This window comes from Balaenoptera musculus, chromosome 1, assembly GCF_009873245.2.
Source record: "Balaenoptera musculus isolate JJ_BM4_2016_0621 chromosome 1, mBalMus1.pri.v3, whole genome shotgun sequence".
Classification (NCBI taxonomy): Eukaryota; Metazoa; Chordata; class Mammalia; order Artiodactyla; family Balaenopteridae; genus Balaenoptera; species Balaenoptera musculus.
This window is the reverse complement of record NC_045785.1, coordinates 113,169,120-113,188,171: the sequence shown is the minus strand read 5'-3', so window position 1 is coordinate 113,188,171 and position 19,052 is coordinate 113,169,120. Positions and strand designations below refer to the sequence as shown.

At 37.4% G+C, this 19,052-nt stretch overlaps 1 protein-coding gene and 1 non-coding gene across 9 annotated transcripts in view; one reads left to right on the top strand and one right to left on the bottom strand.

Moving 5' to 3' along the window:
• ASH1L (ASH1 like histone lysine methyltransferase) overlaps window positions 1-19,052 on the top strand; it is a 213,573-nt gene that overhangs the window by 5,682 nt on the left and 188,839 nt on the right. For 6 of the 8 annotated variants that reach the window (XR_005017158.1, XM_036831168.1, XM_036831148.1 and 3 more), the window contains one exon: window positions 7,591-7,744. The exons of the other annotated variants lie outside the window; for them this stretch is intronic. The gene's annotated coding sequence lies outside the window, so the exon portion shown is untranslated. The remainder of the gene's footprint in view (window positions 1-7,590; window positions 7,745-19,052) is intronic. 8 annotated transcript variants of the gene reach the window in all.
• TRNAG-GCC lies at window positions 4,419-4,491 on the bottom strand. The gene has a single exon. It is a non-coding gene; the product is annotated as a tRNA-Gly (tRNA).

Genomic DNA, 19,052 nt, shown 5'->3' with positions numbered 1-19,052 from the left:
CTGAATGGAAATTTACCTCACTGCCTTTAGATGTTTGCATTGAAAAATGCAGTTAGTTGCTATGTTTCCTAGAAAAGTTTTTCAGCTTTGTTCAAACCCACGAGTGAGAAATAACGTCTCTTAGTTCTTTCGTTTGTTTTGTTTTTTTTAGTCATAGTGACAAGATGCTAAAAACATTTTCTGGTTACTCTTGGTTCCTCTTGATTTTCTAACTGGATCTAGTTACCACAAAGAAATCAGATGATACTGGTGATGTTGAATAGGAGCTGAAATTGGTCTAAAATCAACTTGCTTTTTAAAGAGAATGAAATACACCTTGTTTTGAGTTTTGAAATTCTGTTTGTGGATGTTTGAAAATACATGTCAAAAAAACCCCACTAAAATACATTTCATTGCTTAAACTGCTAAATATGAACCATGTTACAGAGCATGGTTATGATGAGTAGAAATACTGTAGAAAAAGAAAGTAAATATTCCTATTGAGTTATGAAGATGAAACAGAGTATAGAGATTTGAAGTGGTTGCTAGTAAAGTAGAATATAGATGTATATCCTTTCCTTCTAGAAAAGGCTGACAGATGAATGTGAATTCCATCACTAATGAAAGTTTGGTCAACTTACCTTTTGTTATTTCTTATGTTATAGTCCCACAGTAAATAAATCATGAATCTTTGACTTAATCTTCTTGTTTTACATTTTGTTCTATCTTTTCTACACTTGATACCAAATCACTCCTCTCATTCAGTTTTATTTGTCCTAAGACCACAGGTGGACAGTGTGTCAGATTATAAAGGAGCTATATCATGGCTTCTTGGTGTAAATGACATTGAGAATGTGGTAGAGACATTCCTTATGATAAGGTTTCTTAAATTCAGCACTGCTGAAAATGAAAGCCCTAGAGTTTAAATAGTAACATTTAAAGCTTAACAGGGCTTAATGGAGAGAATTTAAAAGATTGTCTTTGAAAGAAAAACTGCTAATTCTGACATTTGAGAAAATGGGAGAGTGAATTAATCATGTGTAATCATTATTGGTTGAACAATATTTTATATATATAATATATATATATATATGAGGATACAAAGATTGGAGAATAAGAATCTCAAACAAATAGAGAGTCCATGTATATGATTGATAACTAAATGATAACACAAGTTGGAAAGTTAAAGTTTAGATGCAGAAGCATATCAAAGAAAAAAGAGCAATCACCTTAAAGCTGCAATTAGTTAGAGATTTAAGTTAATTATAAAAATAATTCTGAGTGTGTGTTTAACTTTAAGGGGGAAAAAACCCTCAAATATAGAGCAAATCAGGGTTTAATTTCTTCTGAACAGTAATTCTTCTGTTTGTTCATTGATTCATTCATCATTCAGCCAACTAACATTTTTTCAGTACTTACTCCATTCTCATTTCTGTGCTTAGGTGTTGGGAAAAAATTAGGATTTTTTTTTTTGGTTTGTTTTTTGCCTGAAGCAAGTTGTGAATCTAGTAAGAGGAACATCATGTTAACAAACTTAACATATGATGTAATACATTTCTTCCAGGTAGAGAGGGGAGAAAGTTATTAAGTCTGTGGGGAGAAAGGAAAGGTTAGGGATGGCTTCTGACCAGTGGGAAGAGACAGGTTTTAAAGGATAAATATGAGTTATTCAGTAAGGTATAGCAAGAGCATTCTAGGTAGAGGAAGGTCATCTGCAAGGGTATGAAAGTGAATATAACATAGCAGAATGAGTTCAGGGGACTGTAATTTGAATCACTATAGAACTTTCCACCCATTCCCCTATGATTTCCTGTGTCTTCAGTGCTATATAAGGTTGGCCTTTGTGCTTAGAGATCATCAGAAAAATAAAGATGGAACTATGTTCAGTACACTCTACTTACACAAAATAGTATATTCTTACAGTTAAAGGTAATTTTAACAAAGATTCAAATCAAGAAAATAATTGGTTCTCTTTTAGTTACTCAGAAAATTTTTACTAGAATACACTCCTTCAGCATTTTAGTTAATCAGGCCTTGTCTACAATAGTTACCCAGCCAAATAAAATAATGTATAATTGCTTTTCTTAACAATGAAAAATCTCCCAGCCTCCACATTGGTATATTTCTCCTCAATTTGTTGCAAATTTCAAATAGTGATTAAGACTGTGGACTCTAAAATCTGATTGAGGGATTTTCCTGGCAGTCCAGTGGTTAAGACTCTGCGCTTCCACTGCAGGGGGCACGGGTTCAATCCCTGGTCAGTGAACTAAGATCCCGCAAGCAGTGTGGACCAAAAAAATATCAAATTGAGTAAGCTCAGATTCCAGTTTTGCTACTTACTATGTAACCTTTAGCAAAATACTTATGGTCTTTGGTTTCCTTGACTGTAAAATGATGATAATACTTATAGCAAAGGATTGTTGGAGGATTGTATGAGATAATATGTGTAAGTTCTTAGCATAATTTATGTCATGTAGCAAGTGCATAATACAGATTTGCTGTTATTTCATTTCCTGAAAAGAGAAATTTTTTAAGGAAAGCAAATGACCTCCCTTATATATATTTCTTATAGGAGGTAAGAATATGTAAAATACCTTTGTGAAAGTGTGTATAAACAACTTATTTACATGTATACATGTTTTTTCCTGATTCTCGGTTTATCTTATTTTCCTCACATGTGAATTCTACTTTTGTTTTTTTCCACTTAACTCAAGGTTAGGCGTTTGTGTTTGGCTTCATTTTACCTTCTTACCAAATCAAGGATTTGTCTCCAAAGTGAACAGGAATATATCTCACTGTGTGAATATTTTGGGGTGGAGAACCTTAAGTCTTTGAACAGAATTGGGTTTAGTTATGACAGTTCTCTTTTTTTTTAAATTATTGTTTATTTATTTATTTTTATATTTATTTTTGGCTGTGTTGGGTCTTCGTTTCTGTGTGAGGGCTTTCTCCAGTTGCGGCAAGCGGGGGCCACTCCTCATCGCGGTGCGCGGGCCTCTTCACTATCGCGGCCTCTCTTGTTGCGGAGCACAGGCTCCAAACGCGCAGGCTCAGTAGTTGTGGCTCATGGGCCCAGTTGCTCTGCGGCATGTGGGATCCTCCCAGACCAGGGCTCGAACCCGTGTCCCCTGCATTAGCAGGCAGATTCTCAACCACTGCGCCACCAGGGAAGCCAGACAGTTCTCTTTTTAAAGCTGATCACGGGACTTCCCTGGTGGCGCAGTGGTTAAGAATCACTTGGGCATTTTCCTTTTCCTTCTCCAGGACAAGATCTTTCAGTATTGATTTAACATATTGCTACCATCATGTTACATGTGGTTCAAGCAAAACTCGTTCTTAAGGTATAGTAAAGATTTCTTGGGATACGTTATTTTATGCCAGAGCAAATCATTTCTAGGAAAACTCTAAATCTTGAGGAATCTTTATTGTGTGCCTGTGTTTTATCAAGGCAGTCCATTGGACAGTTAGGCCTTTGGGGTATCAGTGGGTTAAGTCCTTTGTTCAGAGTCAGATAAAAACCAGCATTCTGCCTCCTGTGCCTTCCAACAGAAGGCATTCAACAAGTATTGATTGTATACAGTTGGCCCTCCGTATCCATGGGTTCTGCATCTGCGGATTCAACCGACCACAGATCAAAAATATTTGGGGGAAAAGAAATTACAGAAAGTTCCAAAAAGCAAACATGAATTTGTCTCATGCTGTCAACTATTTATATAGCATTTACATTGTAGTATTTACAACTATTTATGTAGCATACACATTGCATTAGATATTATAAGTAGTCTAGAGATGGTTTAAAGCAGCAGTCCCCCACCTTTTTGGCACCAGGGACTGGTTTCGTGGAAGACGATTTTTCCATGGATGGGCTGGGGATGGTTCAGGTGGTAATGTGAGCGATGGGGAGTGGCAGATTAAGCTTTGCTCACTCACCCGCTGCTCACCTCCTGCTGTGTGGCCTGGTTCCTAACAGGCTGCAGACCACTACGGGTCTGTAGCCTGGGGGTTGAGGACCCTCGGTTTAAAGTATAGAGGAGGATGTGCTTAGGTTATATGGAAATACTATGCCATTTTGTATAAGGGACTTGAGCATCCCTTGGGTTTTGGTATCTGTGAGGGGTCTTGGAACCAACCACCTGCAGATACCGAGGGAGAACTGTACTTTATGCCAAGTACTGTGCTAAGCCTGGGGGATAGAGCAGAGAATAATGATAGTCAAGAATCACTGCCATCATGGTACTCACTTTCTAGTGAGTGGTAAGATAGATATTGTATAAATGGATATGATGTCATAGCATTCCAGTGATAAGTGTTTTGTTTTTTTACTATTTATTTATTTGGCTGTGTCGGGTCTTACTTGCAGCAAGCGGGGTCTTCGTTGTGGCATGCAGAATCTTTTAGTTGCGGCATGTGGGCTTTTAGTTGTGGCATGTGGGATCTAGTTCCCTGACCAGGGATCGAACCCAGGCCCCCTGCGTTGGCAGCACGGAGTCTTAACCACTGGACCACCAGGGACGTCCTTCAGTGATAAGTGTTGTAAAGGAAATGTAAACAAGGTAAGGGGATGTTAGGTAGTTAGGGAAGTCCTTTGAGGCAGTAGTATTTGAGCAGAAATCTGAATGATACGAAGGACCCCGTGAATCTGTCTGGGGCATAAGCATAAGTGCTGAGGCAGTAGTGTGTTTGGTGTATTTCAGAAATGGGAAAGAGCTGGAACAGAGTAAACAATGTGGGGAAGAATAATAGAAAATAGGGAGAAGAGGTAGCCAGGGCCTAGATAATGTAGGGACTTTTAAGACTTGACTAAGTGTCTAGGTTTTATTCTGGACTTGATAGGAAGCTATTGGGAGGTTTTGAGCAGGGAAGTGACTTGATCTAATATATACACTTTGGAAGGCAAGGGTAATGCAACCAGAGTGATCAGTTAGTAGGAGGTTGTGATATTTGAGGCAAGAGATGATTATGAGTTGAACCTAAAGTGTTATCAGGGAGATGGGTTTGGGGATATATTTTGAAGGTAGTAGGGAGGATAACCTGGATTGGGTGTGTGGTCTGAGTAAAAGAGTAAGTCAAGAATGATTCCAGTGATGGCCTTAACATTTGGATACTATTTACTGAGATGACGAACACTGGGAGAAGCAGGTTGCAGGAATGCAGATATTAAGTTTGGTTTGGATATACTGACTTCAAGTTTTCTGTTAAATGTTTCTGGTTGAGATATTGAGTAGGGCAGTTGGATATGTAAGTCTCGAGGTTGGGGCAAATGTAAATTTGGGAGTTGGTCAGTGTAGAGATGCTGTTTAGAGCCATGGGACTTCATGAGATTACCTGGATAGTGAATGTAGAGAAGAGATGAAGTTCTTGGACTGAGTTGTGGAGTATTCTTGACACTTACTAAAAATGCCAGGGTTGAAAGAATCTTTTGATAATTTTAGGGATAATACTTTGCTGACTAAGAAAACCTAGCAAGTACTAACTAGTCAAGACAGAGAGACAAAAATAAAATGGTTGAGGAACAAATTGCTATTCTTTTATCTGTTAAATAGCTCTTTGTGTCGCAGAGCTCAGAACACTCATTTTATGTGAAATTAAGAACCAGAGTGCCTATTTCTACTTGGTTACTCTGAAAAGATGGCCAGAATGGTCATTAGCTTCCTAGATATCCGTTGTGGCGGGCAACATAAGGTAAAACAAATAAATACAAGTTTATAAAGTAATGAATGAGGTGTCAAAAGACATGAAGCTGCTTACTCATTAACATGATAACAATTTCTAGCTTTGAAAATTTACAGAGTAAGAATGAGATCAAGCTGTCTCCTAATTTCTTATGTAGCCTGTCATTGGGCATTGTTATACCTTCCTTTTATTAAGCTGGTTTTTCATCTGTGGACTTAATTAGTCAACATATCTAACCTCCTAGAATACATTTGTAAGATGTAACTAATACTTGTAACTATTAGGGGCTTAATATCATTTAGGTTGACTTATTGCATTTTGCAGGACATGTTTTTCTGGATGTGGGTAAGGATCTATTAAAATATATTTGAGGTGTCAGAAATTGGAAGGAATAGTAATAACAGACAATAAAAGCAATCACAGTGTATAGGGTGTTTTGTTTTTTGTTTTTTTTTTGGCTGCGTTGGGTCTTCATTGCTGCGTGTGAGCTTTCTCTAGTTGCAGTGAATGGGGGCTACTCTTCGTTGTGGTGCGTGGGCTTCTCATTGCTGTGGCTTCTCGTCGCGGAGCATGGGCTCTGGGCAAGCAGGCTCAGTAGTTGTGGCTTGCGGGCTCTAGAGCTCAGGCTCAGTAGTTGTGGCGCATGGTCTTAGCTGCTCCATGGCATGTGGGATCTTCCCAGAGCAGGGCTCGAACCCATGTCCCCTGCATTGGCAGGGGGATTCTTAACCACTGCGCCACCAGGGAAGTGCCTAGGTTTTTTGTTGTTGATTTAAAAACCTATCAGGAATCCTCTTAGCTAATGCATGAAACATACCCTCTTGCTTGAGCACATGACTTCACACTTGCCGATCCACCTCTACCATTAGGAAAATGTAGGGCCCATCTGTTGAATTGGCACTGTGCCTAAAAGGCTGGTAGTTTTGGACTTTGTCAGTCCAGGAAAAGGAATTAATTCCAGAACATTGAGGGGAAACTTTGCTAGTAACAACATGTTCCCTAGAGTTTTTCTGATCTCTTGTTGCTGTTTTACAGAAATCACCAGAGAATTAAGGATCCATATCATGTATGATTTCTTTTTCCTAAGTCTAAGTCAGAATTATCATTCGTATGTATTAGAGAGCCTGTTCTCGTCCATGTAAATGGTGTCCTTAAGAAAACATTAACAAAAATTTCCAGATAGTTAGAGGCGATCTTCTTAAGTAGAATTGAGATGTTTAAGAAAGTAGTATGATTTGGGATTCAGATAAGCCTCGAAAAATATTTTTAGATGAATCTGTTCCACACAAATCTGGAAACTATTTACTGAGACTTAGAACTAGGTGATTAAAAATGGCCACCTCCAAGTTTCTTGTTTCATAAGCATCTTAATTATGAATGTTATGGAATGACAGTTGCATTATTTACCTGTTCTTCAACAGGGACTGCATTTAAAAATGGACATAAACTCACATGGGATGGTGGCGGTTAGATGGTGGTTTAAGTAAATCTTTGCTGTACTGTCTGTTGTCTGTCCACCTTCTTTTTCTCTTCACCGTTTTGATAATGCAATAATTTCTGGAGAATCATTAGTTAAAGCAACATACCAATGTTAGAATGGCAGACTGGGTATAAGAAAAGTAATTCTCCAAAATCAGTAAAATGGCAGCAAAGTGATAATCGTCTATCTGTGACCCACCCTGATTGGCTTCCAGCATACTGTTACCAAGCTTCCCTAGCTATATCCCACATACGTCTCTGAAATACATGCGATTTCTGAATCCAAACCTGACCATGTGCCTTGGCAGGATACACTCTTTAGCACTCTTCAAGATCCTGCCTACCTCTTTAGCTTTGTGTCTCACTGGGCCTCCTACCCTTGTGCTTCAGCTGTTTGGAACTGTCATCATTCCCATACACGGTTCGTTTATATCTCCATGACTTTCATGTTCCTCCCAGTGCCCGGCTGCTTAGAGAACACCTACCCAACTTCTGAGACAAAGTTCAAGTTGATGCTGTGAAGCCTTACCTGGCCACCTCCCCTCTTTTGGTGAACAGTATGCACTCATTTGTCTTTGGCATATACCTAGGAGTGGAATTGCTGGGCCACGGGGTAAGCATATTTTTATCTTTAGTAAATACTATCAAACGGTTTTCCAAGTTGATTTTATGACTTTATAACTTTATCAGGCTCCACATCTTTCCCAGCTTTTGGTGTTGCCATTCTTTTTAATTTTAGCCATTTTGGTGGGTAATAGTATTTCATTGGTATTGATTTGCATTTCACTCATGACTGGTGAGTTTAAGCAACTTTTCATGTGTGCGTTGGATGTTTGGACATCCTCTTGTGAAGTACCTGCTCTTAATATATATTCTGAATGCAATTCCTTTCTCAAATATATGCGTTGCAAATATCGTCATCCAATGTATGGCTTCCCTTTTCACTCTCTAGATGGTGTCTTTTGATGAACAGAAGTTCTCATTTTTCATAAAGTCCCATTTGTCTTTTGTTTTCCTGATCTAGTTTGAAGAGGCATGTAGTTGTGGATAGGAGGAAATGGAGAATTACTTATTAATAGGCATAAAGTTTCAGTCAAGCAAGATGAATAAGCTCTAGAGATTTATTGTACAGCATTGTATGTATAGTCAACAATAGTGTATTGTACACTTAAAAATTTGGTAGATCTCATGTTGTGTTCTTACTACAATAAAACAATAATAAAAAGATAAAGAGGTGTGTAGTAGGTGTCAGTCTATTGAATGGAAACAAAAAGGAGAGGAATATATTAAGAAAATAGCTAGTCAGTATTAAGATAATGGAGTTAGAAAGTACATCCAAAAGCTATTGGGTTAGTTTTCTCAATTTCATGTATATATGAGCAAGACTTGAGAGGTGTGTGCATATGGTACCTACGTATATTTCAAATCTTTTAAAAATACGTTTTTATTGGATTTGTGTTTAATTATAAAACTTACACAAATTCTGTAACAGGTCAAGGAAAAAAATATTTATAAACAAGATTTTTCCCGTTTACTTCCAAACCTTTTCCCCTGAAGTAACCAGTGCTATCAGTTGATGTATAATCATCCATATTTATTTCTACGTGCATACAAATACATATTTTTTTTCTACTCTTTACAAATATGAGATCATGCTTGCATTTTTACTTAAAAATAGCATACATGGCTGTATATTTGTGTGTGTGTATATATATATATTTAACTTTTTGTGTATGTAGCACATCAAGGACTGCTATAATAAATATTCTTTTATTGCTGCTTTTATTTTTCTGTGATAGAAAAGATTACTTTCCAAAATGATGGTGGCCACTAGGGCCCTCTTTCCACCTTGCCAGTATTAGTTGTTATCAGTCTTAAATTTCAACCAAAGTGATGAGTGAAAAATATCTTAATTCACACCTCCCTGACTACCAGTGAGGTAGATCATCTTTTTATGTTTCTAATTATTTCTATCTCTTCTGTAATTGCCTGTGCATATCTCCTGTATGTCTTTTCTTACATACTAGTTTATAGAATAACTTTGTATGTTAGAGATATTAATCCTTTTTCATGTTCATTATATTTTCTCCTAGTCTGTTGTTTGTCCTTGATTTTGTTTACATCTTACATTATGGTATATAATGCTTTTATGTAATCAAATTGGTCACTTTTTTCCTTTATGGTTTCTAGTTTCCTGATTTGCTTAAGGTTTCTCAACCATAGGCTATAGAAATATTCACCAATACTCTTCAAGTGCTTTTATTTGTACATATAGTTCTTAAATCCATGAGGAAATTGTTCTTTTTTTATTAATTAATTAATTAATTAGGCTGCATTGCGTCTTTGTTGCTGTGCCTGGGCTTTCTCTAGTTGTGAGTGGGGGCTACTCTTCGCTGCGGTGCACGGGCTTCTCATTGTGGTGGCTTCTCTTGTTGCGGAGCATGGGCTCTAGGTGCACAGCTTCAGTAGTTGTGGCATGCAGGCTCAGTAGTTGTGGCGCATGGGCTTAGTTGCTCCGCAGCATGTGGGATCTTCCCAGACCAGGGCTTGAACCCGTGTCCCCTGCACTGGCAGGCGGATTCTTAACCACTGTGCCACCAGGGAAGTCCATGAGGAAATTACTCTTGTGTTTAATGAGGAATGGTTCTAACTTTGTTTTCTCCAAATGGATAACCAGTTAGGTCAACATGCAACAAACATATCAAATAAATCAGCTTCTTGCCATATTGAAATCTGTTAATTGAAAAAGGTTTTTTCAGGACTGCCACTAGTCCATAATCTGTTTTTATGTAAGGTAGGAAGGGAACCCCTTCCACAAGAAACTTTATTTTGATCTGCCAGAAAAATGTTAAATAGCTTTATTGAGGTATAATTCATGTACTATACAATTCACTAATTTGAAGCATACAATTCAGTGGTTTTTAACATATTCATATAGTTATGCAACCATCTCCACTATCTAATATTAGAACATTGCATCTTGGTACCCACAGTCACTCCCCATCCCAGGTATTCCCCTTTTACCCTAGCCCTAGGTAACCACTAATCTACTTTCTGTATGGGTTTGCTGAGTTTGGACATTTCATACAAACGGAGTCTTACAATGTTGTCTGTTGGAACTGGCTTCCTTCATCTAACATAATGTTTTCAAAGTTCATCTATGTTGTAGCATGTATCAGTACATCTGGCCCTCCATGTCCATGGGTTCCACATCCGCACATTCAACTAACCATGGATTGAAAATGTTTGTGGGGGGGGGGTGCTTCCCAGGTGGCACAGTGGTTGAGAATCCACCTGCTAATGCAGGGGACACGGGTTCGAGCCCTGGCCTGGGAAGATCCCACATGCCGTGGAGCAACTAAGCCCGTGCACCACAACTACTGAGCCTGCGCTCTAGAGCCCATGAGCCACAACCACTGAGCCCACGTGCCACAACTACTGACGCCTGTGCGCCTAGAGCCCATGCTCCACAACAAGGGAAACCACTGCAGTGAGAAGCCCGTGCACTGCAAAGAAGAGTAGCCCCACTCGCCGCAACTAGAAGAAGCCTGCATGCAGCAATGAAGACCCGACACAGCCATACATAGATAGATAGATAGATAGATAGATAGATAGATAGATAGATAGATAGATAGATAGATAGAAAGAAAGAATGTTTGGGGGAAAGAATTCTGGAAAGTTCCAAGAAACAAAACTTGAATTTGCTGCACGCAACTATTTATACAGCATTTACATTGTATTTACAACTATTTATGTAGCATTTATATTGTATTAGGAAGTAGAAGCAATCTAGAGATGATTTAAATGCATGTAGGTTATACACAAATACTATGCCATTTTATATAAGGGGCTTCAGTATTTTCGGATTTTGGTATTTGTAGGGGTTCTGGAACCAATTCTCTGCGGATACTGAGGGATGACTCTACTTCATGCCTTTTCATTGATGAATAACATTTCATTGTATGGATAATGTTCCTGTGAACATTTGTGTACAAGTTTTTGTGTAGATAAAATTTTTTTTAATCTTTTTATTTAATAAATTTATTTATTTATTTATTTTTGGCTGCGTTGGGTCTTTGTTGCTGCGTGCAGGCTTTCTCTTGTTGCGGCGAGCAGGCGCTACGCTTCCTTGCTGTGTGCGGGCTTCTCATGGCAGTGGCTTCTCTTGTTGCAGAACACAGGCTCTAGGCGCTGCAGACTTCAGTAGTTGTGGCACGCGGTCTCAGTAGTTGTGGCACACGGGCTTAGTTGCTCCGCGGCATGTGGGATCTTCCCAGAGCAGGGCTTGAACCCGTGTCCCCTGCATTGGCAGGCAGATTCTTAACCACTGCGCCACCAGGGAAGTCCAAGATAAATGTTTTCATTTCTCTTGGGTATATGCCTAGGAGTGAAATTGCAAGGTTATGTGGTAACTCTGTTTAGCCTTTTGAGTAACTGCCAGACTGTTTTCTAAAGCAACTGCACCATTTTACATTCCGACTCCAATTTTTCCACAGAAAAGTTTTATGAAAAATAAATGTAATGTATTTACAATGTAAATGGTACCCTCTTGGAAACGATTCTTTTGTTTAGTGTATAACCAAGTGGATTGGCCCTGAGTTGACAGCCCTTAATCCTGGCCAAAGTGTAATAATTCACTAATGAGAAAATCTTTCTGACGTTAACTTCTATCTCCCTCCTGTTGCCATTTTAGAATTCCCTAGGGATAGAGTTCAATGTCCCTACATATTCCTTGCACCCATGGACCCATCCCTCCTTTTTAATTTAATTTTATTTATTTTTTAAAAAATATTTGTTTGGTTTTTTTTTTGTTTATTTATTTTGGCTGCTCCGGGTCTTAGTTGTGGCATGCATGCGGGATCTAGTTCCCTGACTGGGGATTGAACCTGGCCCCCCTGCATTGGGAGCGAGGACTCTTACCCACTGGACCACCAGGGAAGTCCCTATCCTTCCTTCTTTAAAAAACAGTTGAAGTTATATATATTCAATTTGTGTTAACTTTGCTTGTCAGGAAGAATTAAGTAAGCTTTGATTAGATTATCTGTCTGACAGTCGATGAGTATAATTTTTTCTTCAGGATTAGCTTTGGGAATTCTTTCTGTGTATATTTTCCTCTTGTGGCTTACTAGTTATAATTTATGTCTGCTATTTCACTTTCCTGTTCTGAGTTTCTGAAGTAGTTTGTTGGTATAATACAGTATTTCTTTGGTCATGAGACACATTCTTTCCTCCCAGTTTAATGTTTCTGAAATTAGGAAATAATACAACTGATAATTACATTTAATGTGGTAGTGGTTTATAAAAAAATTTCCCCCTGAAAATGCGGTCATTGATTCATGAAGCCTCTTAGAATCAGTGGCATCTTGGAATTTAAGAAATATATACAGTTCATAAATATAAAAATAACTAGATTTACTGGTGATGAGTACTTTGAAAGTTAGGAATTGTTGGTGATTGTCCCTATCTTTTAAATGAAGGGTTGTTCTGTAGCTGAGTAAAAAAGCTTAATTTGTCCAGCTTTTTAAGTGTAGTTTATGTTGTATAAGTCATTTAGAGATATAGTTCAAATTTTTTCGGTATTTTCATGAAGATATTTTAGCTTTTTGTGATTTCAGTGACTTATGTGACATCAGTGATTCAGTGGTTTAATGTAAAACATCTTAAACCAGTTAGAACACTGCTTACTCTTTTACTGGTGATATACATAGAGCTTATTTTTTAAGTTGTAAAAACAGTATAAGATTAAATAGTGTTTAAAGACAATTAAAATATCAGTTCTTTAATATTTCAATTTTCATTTTGTCTGTTCTCTATATACGTGATTAAAAATATAGTAATATGCGTGTTGGCTTATTCAGTCAATAGATATTTATTTGAATACCTTTTATGGTCCAGGAACTTTACTAAGGATATAGCAGTGATAAGGCAGATAGGATTCTTATTCTCATGAAACAAATGGTCTAGTGTAAAATGTGGCTATTAAACATATAGCTTACTAGTATGATAAGTTTTAAGGGACTTACAGTATGCTATATGACCCCCAGCAGGGAGATCTCCCCTGGTCTAGGGGGTTAGGAAATGTCTCCCTGATAAAGTGACCTTTAAGCTGAGATGGAAAGGATGAGTCAAGTCATCAAAGAAGCAGGTAGAAAAGAGTACTAGGCAGAGAGAAGTAACTATGTTCTCCTAGAAGGAGGAAGACAGAGACGTTTGGGGAGCTGAAAAGTACTTAGAACACTTGTATGTCACACATATGTTATTGCTTTTTTTGGGTTTTATTTGCCCCTGCTGTGCTTATAGAAGAGTGGGAAATAATGTGGCTAGAGTTAGGTAGGGGCTGATAATAACAAAAAAGTAAACGTAAACACTGGTGTGTGTGTGTGTGTCTGTGTGTGTGTGTGAGAAATACTTCTGTAAGTACTAATGTATTAGTTCATTGAATCCTAACAACAGTTTCTATTCACGGATGAGAGAACAAGGCATAGAGTGCCTTGCCCAAAATTAATATACCAGAACTGGGATCTGAGCCTGTGCATTCTGGATCCAGAGTTTGTGTCTTTAGCTACTGTACCATACTGAAAATTTAAGTTATAAATTATGATTAGGATAGGGGACTTTTATATCCAAAGGTCAGTATGAAAGCATCCAAAGGTTTTAAGCGGAGAAATGACATAATTAGATTATTTTAAAAATCATCTTTCTGGCTGGAGGAAGGGACTGGAGGGAAGCAAGGTGGATATACAAAGGAGTTGGAAGGCCACTACTATATTCTGGGTAAGAATTGTTTTTTTGGACAAGTCAGTGGCAGTGGAATTGGAACTGTGTGTAATCAAAAATTATTTACGTGGTTTTCACAGGTTTTGGTGTTAGGTTGAGAAGTCAAGGATGATCCCCTCATTTCTGACTTAATCAACTGGTGGTACTGTGATTACTTAGCTAATATAATAATATTCTAAGAAATATTTTGGTCATTTATAAGAATTTTAAAGAGCATGAAACCCAGGACAAATTAAAATGCATAACGAGCTATGAATTTTTAAAAGTTTTATATAGTTGATTTATATCTGGTTTTGAATGTTGAGAAATACAACAATGATTACAGTCTCTAACTATGTTTAATAAAGACCACAAAGGAAAATGAAAATTTATCATAGATGAGTCAAGCTAGATTTTACTTATTTTAAGCTAAAAATCTGCAAACATTGTTTAGTCTGCATTGTGGTAATTTTAGATATGTACTTATCCAAAAAGAAAAAAAAATGTTATTTTTACGTATTAGGGAAAGTTAATAAGATAAATTACCTTTCTTACCAAGTTAAAACTAAAACTTATAAAACTTTTATTTTATGTTCATATATTGTCATACTGCCTCCCTCTGTATATATCATGTGCCTATATTTCCATCTGTCTACTTGACCTTTCTACTTAAATGTTTCACAGGCATCTAAAATTAAACACGTTTATTACTGAACTCTTGATCTCCCCTTCTGTGTCATTCTGGCAAACAACTTACAGAATGCTAGCCCCATGAGGGCAGGATTTTTGTGTTTTTTTGCAGTGCTTTGTAAGTTTCTGTTACATAATGGGCACTTAGTAAATATTTGTTTAAGGAGTGTCTAAATGGTACCACCATAAAATTCTATGATTGCTCAAGTCTTCATATTTTATTTCCCTCCCCTCCTACTTCTTACTGACAAATCATATCTATTATACCTCTAAAATATCTCTTAATCCATCCATTCTTAAAAAATTTCCAGTGCTACTACCCTAATCTGTCAATCTTATGACTGTTATTCCAGAATCAACTTTTACTATCTTTCTAAGCATTCTTCCACAGCAACCAGAGAAGTTTTCTTAAAATGTAAATTGTATCATTACTCTGCTTTTCAGAGCTTCTTTTTGAATTCCATATCTTTCATGTAGGCCAACAAGGCCTTCTGCAAGCTGTTTTCGTTTAACATTCCATTTTCGTATTGTGCTGTTCTCCATTTGGTTTACCTACTGTTAACCTTTACAGTCTCGGAGTTTTTACACTCAGTGTTCCCTATTTTTGGATCATTTTCACCTCCACCTTTTGCCTGGCTATTCCCTGCTCGTACTGGGTCTCAGCTTATAGTTACATGTTTTTCTAAGATATGTTCCCCGTACCTCCAAGTTTCCTTGATATACTACCTCACATAGTAGTACCTTCACATTTATTAGAAGTTATATATATTTGTATGATAAGTCATTCATCCGTCTCCCCCGCTAAATTTAAAGTTCATGACGCCAAGGGCTATATTTGTATTACTTATGACTATATCTACAGTGGGTATCACAATTCTCAAAACATATTTAGAGACTGTGAAAATATTTATTGAATGGATGAAGGGATAGTTTAAGAATGATGAATCCATAAAGGAAATGGTGGACTGGTTAGAGAGGTAGTTGGAGAGCCAGTAGAATGTGTGATCATAGCAGCCAGGTGAGAGTTTCAAATATCAAATATGCCAAATGTAGCAGAGAGGAGTAATAAGATCAGGACTAAAAATGATCTTTGGGAGGCAGAATAACATAGTGTTTAAGAGGAGCCAGACAGATCTAGACTCTACCTTTTATTGGCTGTTAACTTGTCTTTTCATCTCTAAAAAGGGAAGAATAATAGGAACTACCTCATGGTGATAGTGAGGCTTAAAATGAGATAATCTGTGTAAAACTTTTAGCATAGAGCTTTGCACATATTAAGAGCTCAGTAAAACTTTGGTATTTTTATTATTTTTAAATTGCTAATGCTAAACCCACTGTAAGGACTCAATATTTGTAGTACTTAGAAAATACATACAGTTGACCCTTGAACAAAACGGGGGTTAGGGGCGCTGACCCTCCAAGCTGTCGAAAACCCACATAGTCAGCCCTCTGTATATGCGGTTCCTCCACGTCTGTGGATTCAACCAACTGCAAATCATGTAGTACTGTAGAGTTTACTATTGAAGAAATCTTCATTTAAGTGGACCTGTGCAGTTCAAACCCTTGTTGTTCAAGGGTCAACTGTAATTAGCAATTTTCTAAAAAGTTTGTTCATAGCTAAAATCATCTGGGAAAAAGGGCTTCATGCTGTAGATTAATGTTAGTTTCCCTTGAATTTGGGCTAGACTGTTTTGGATTGTTTCAGTGGTTTGAAAATGTAAATCCCAGAGTTGCACGTGAGATGAATGTTGAGTTTGCCTCTTTGAGCATGAATGAAGAGATTCTAGCATTCTTAGTTCTGTGTTTCTCCTTGCAACTGTGTTTTAAATTGAATGTATTATAGTAGAAACCAGAATAAGTTGTGTAACAACATAGCATCCTTGCCCCTGGATGGAAAACCTAGATTGTATAGATACATCTTTCCAAAAGCTGAAAGAATATCATTCACAAAGAACATTGCTTTGAAAGTTCAAAAACAACGTCTGGCAGCTGCTGTAGGGACTGCTTTTCAGGCAGTTTACATTTAGCAGATAAAAGCATTCTTTGTTGTGAAGTATCTTCAGAACTTGGATTTATCTTTACTAGAAACACTTAAATTTGGTATGTGGAGTTTGCCAGTCATGATTTTCCAGTCTTACTGCCTAAGTGGATTCACAGAATATGCCCTAAGGATACTATTCTTTTTTCTCCTTGATCAAGTTAAGGAAACGTAATATTTCTCTATTCCTACATACATTTCTAGGGTAGTGATCAATATTTTCAAATTAATTTTCTTTTCAGTTTATTGATACTTTGCTATTATTTAATAATCTGTGTCACTTGGTTTCAGTTTTTTCCATTTTTAAAATGAAGAGAATCATGCTCTCCAAACCCTTCTCTGGAATGTTTTGAGAGTGAGTAAGTGCTGGTAAAAAATGCTTTGAGTTCTTTGAAAGAAATACGGAAATTCTACTTTATATATTTATAAATATACATTAAGACTTCTGTAATTCTTTCATTATGAAAATCAAAAATTATAGGGAAATTTTAAAATGTGTGTACTTGTGAGTAGTGAATGTAAAAGTAGTTGTTTTCATATAAATTATTATTTGTTTTTATTCCAAAAAGGATTTCTTTTAATAACTAACCAATAAGATACTTGGCAGGTCCATCAGTTCACCGATAGTAACACGAAACCCTGGATGGGCATTTGAATTTAAGAAACAAGAAAGAAAGAGGAGGGAAAAAACTAGAAAAGTAACAAATTGAAGCCAATAACATGTAACCCACATAAGGCATGGGGTTAATTTAAATATTTATTGACTACCACCTATGTGCCAGGTACCGTTCTTGATGCTGGAATAGTGAGTGCATTGAACCAAGCTGACAAAAATCCACTTCCATGTGGACTTTACATTCCAATGGAAGCGTGTAGACAATAAATAAATATATTGTACACCAGATGGTGAAAAGAGCACAGGAGAAATAAAACAGGATAGAATGTGAGAAGAGGTGGGATGGGTGTTTTTCTATTTTGTAAAGGGAATGCCTCTTCTATAAGTTATATTTAGGCAAAGACATGATGGAAGTGACAGAGCAAACCATGCAGTGATCTGGGGAAAGGGTGTTCTAGTCAGGTAGAATAATAAGTGCAAAGGCCCTCAGGTAGGAGTATTTTTGTTGAATTTGAAAAACGGAAAGAGAATACCTGTGCCCCTCCCCCCCTTCTTGGAACTAAGTGGGGAGACTGGTAGGAGGTGGAAGAGAGGTAGAGGGGATTGTAGGGAATTTAGACCATTGTAAAGACTTTGGCTTTTACTTTGAGTGAGATGGGAAGCCATTGAAAGGGTTTTTGAGCAGAGGAGTGACATGATATGATACAGGCTTTAAAAGGATTACCCTGCTGTTGAGTTGAGAAGACTATAAAGAGATACAAAGGTGGAAACAAGGAACCAGTTAGGAGGTTATTGAAATAGTACAGGGCAGATATTATCAGTTGGATCTGATTGGTAGCTGTCAAATTAGTGAGAAATAGGTTCCACATATATTTTGAAGGTAAAGAAGACTTTTCCTACCGAGTGGACATATGGGGCATTAGAAAAAGAAAGGAATCACAGATCATTCAAAATTTTTGGTCTAAATATTTCTGGTTGGAGTTGCATTTATTGAGATGAGTAAGCCTGTGGGAAGAACAGATTTGGGGAGCTTGGCGAAGGTGAATTGACTTTGGACATGTTAAGCTTGAAGTGCCTAATTATTAACTATCTAGTCAGTGTGTCAAGTAGGCATTTAAATATATGAATCTGGAGTTCCAGGAGGGGTCTCAGCTGGTCTCTGTCTGGAGATAGAAATTTTTGAATCATCTGTGTTAGATGGCATTTAAATTCAAAAGACTGGATCTGGTCATTTAGGAAGTTAGTGTAGATAGAAAAGGAAAGAGCATGCCCTGGGGGCACTCCAGTGTTAAGAGTTAAGGGAGAAAAAGAAGAGCTGGCAAAGAAGACTCCTTAATCAAACACTTTAGTACTTCTGCACTGAAGTGTATGACTGTTCATAGAAATTGTGGTAATTAAGACCAAAATGGATCCAGATCAGGTCAGGTCACATTTTGTCACTAGGGTGTTATGAGAAAACTTGATTTTCAGAGTTTTGAATTTCAGGATGTGAACACATCATGGGGAAGATAGGACTTTGTACTTTTAAAGGAAAGAAAGCACATGGCACAGAAGCAGAAATGAACATGATTTGTTAGGGACAGTAAAGAAAACAGAATTTTAAAAAAATATTTATTTATTTGGCTGTGTGGGGTCTTAGTTGCGGCACACGGGATCTTTGTTGAGGCGTGCGAACTCTTAGTTGCAGCATGTGGGATCTAGTTCCCTGACCAGGGATCAAACCCGGGCCCCCTGCATTGGGAGCTTGGAGTCTTAGCCCTTGGAGCACCAGGGAAGTTGAAGAAAACTGAATTGACTGAATCATAGGGGATGTGTGTTGGG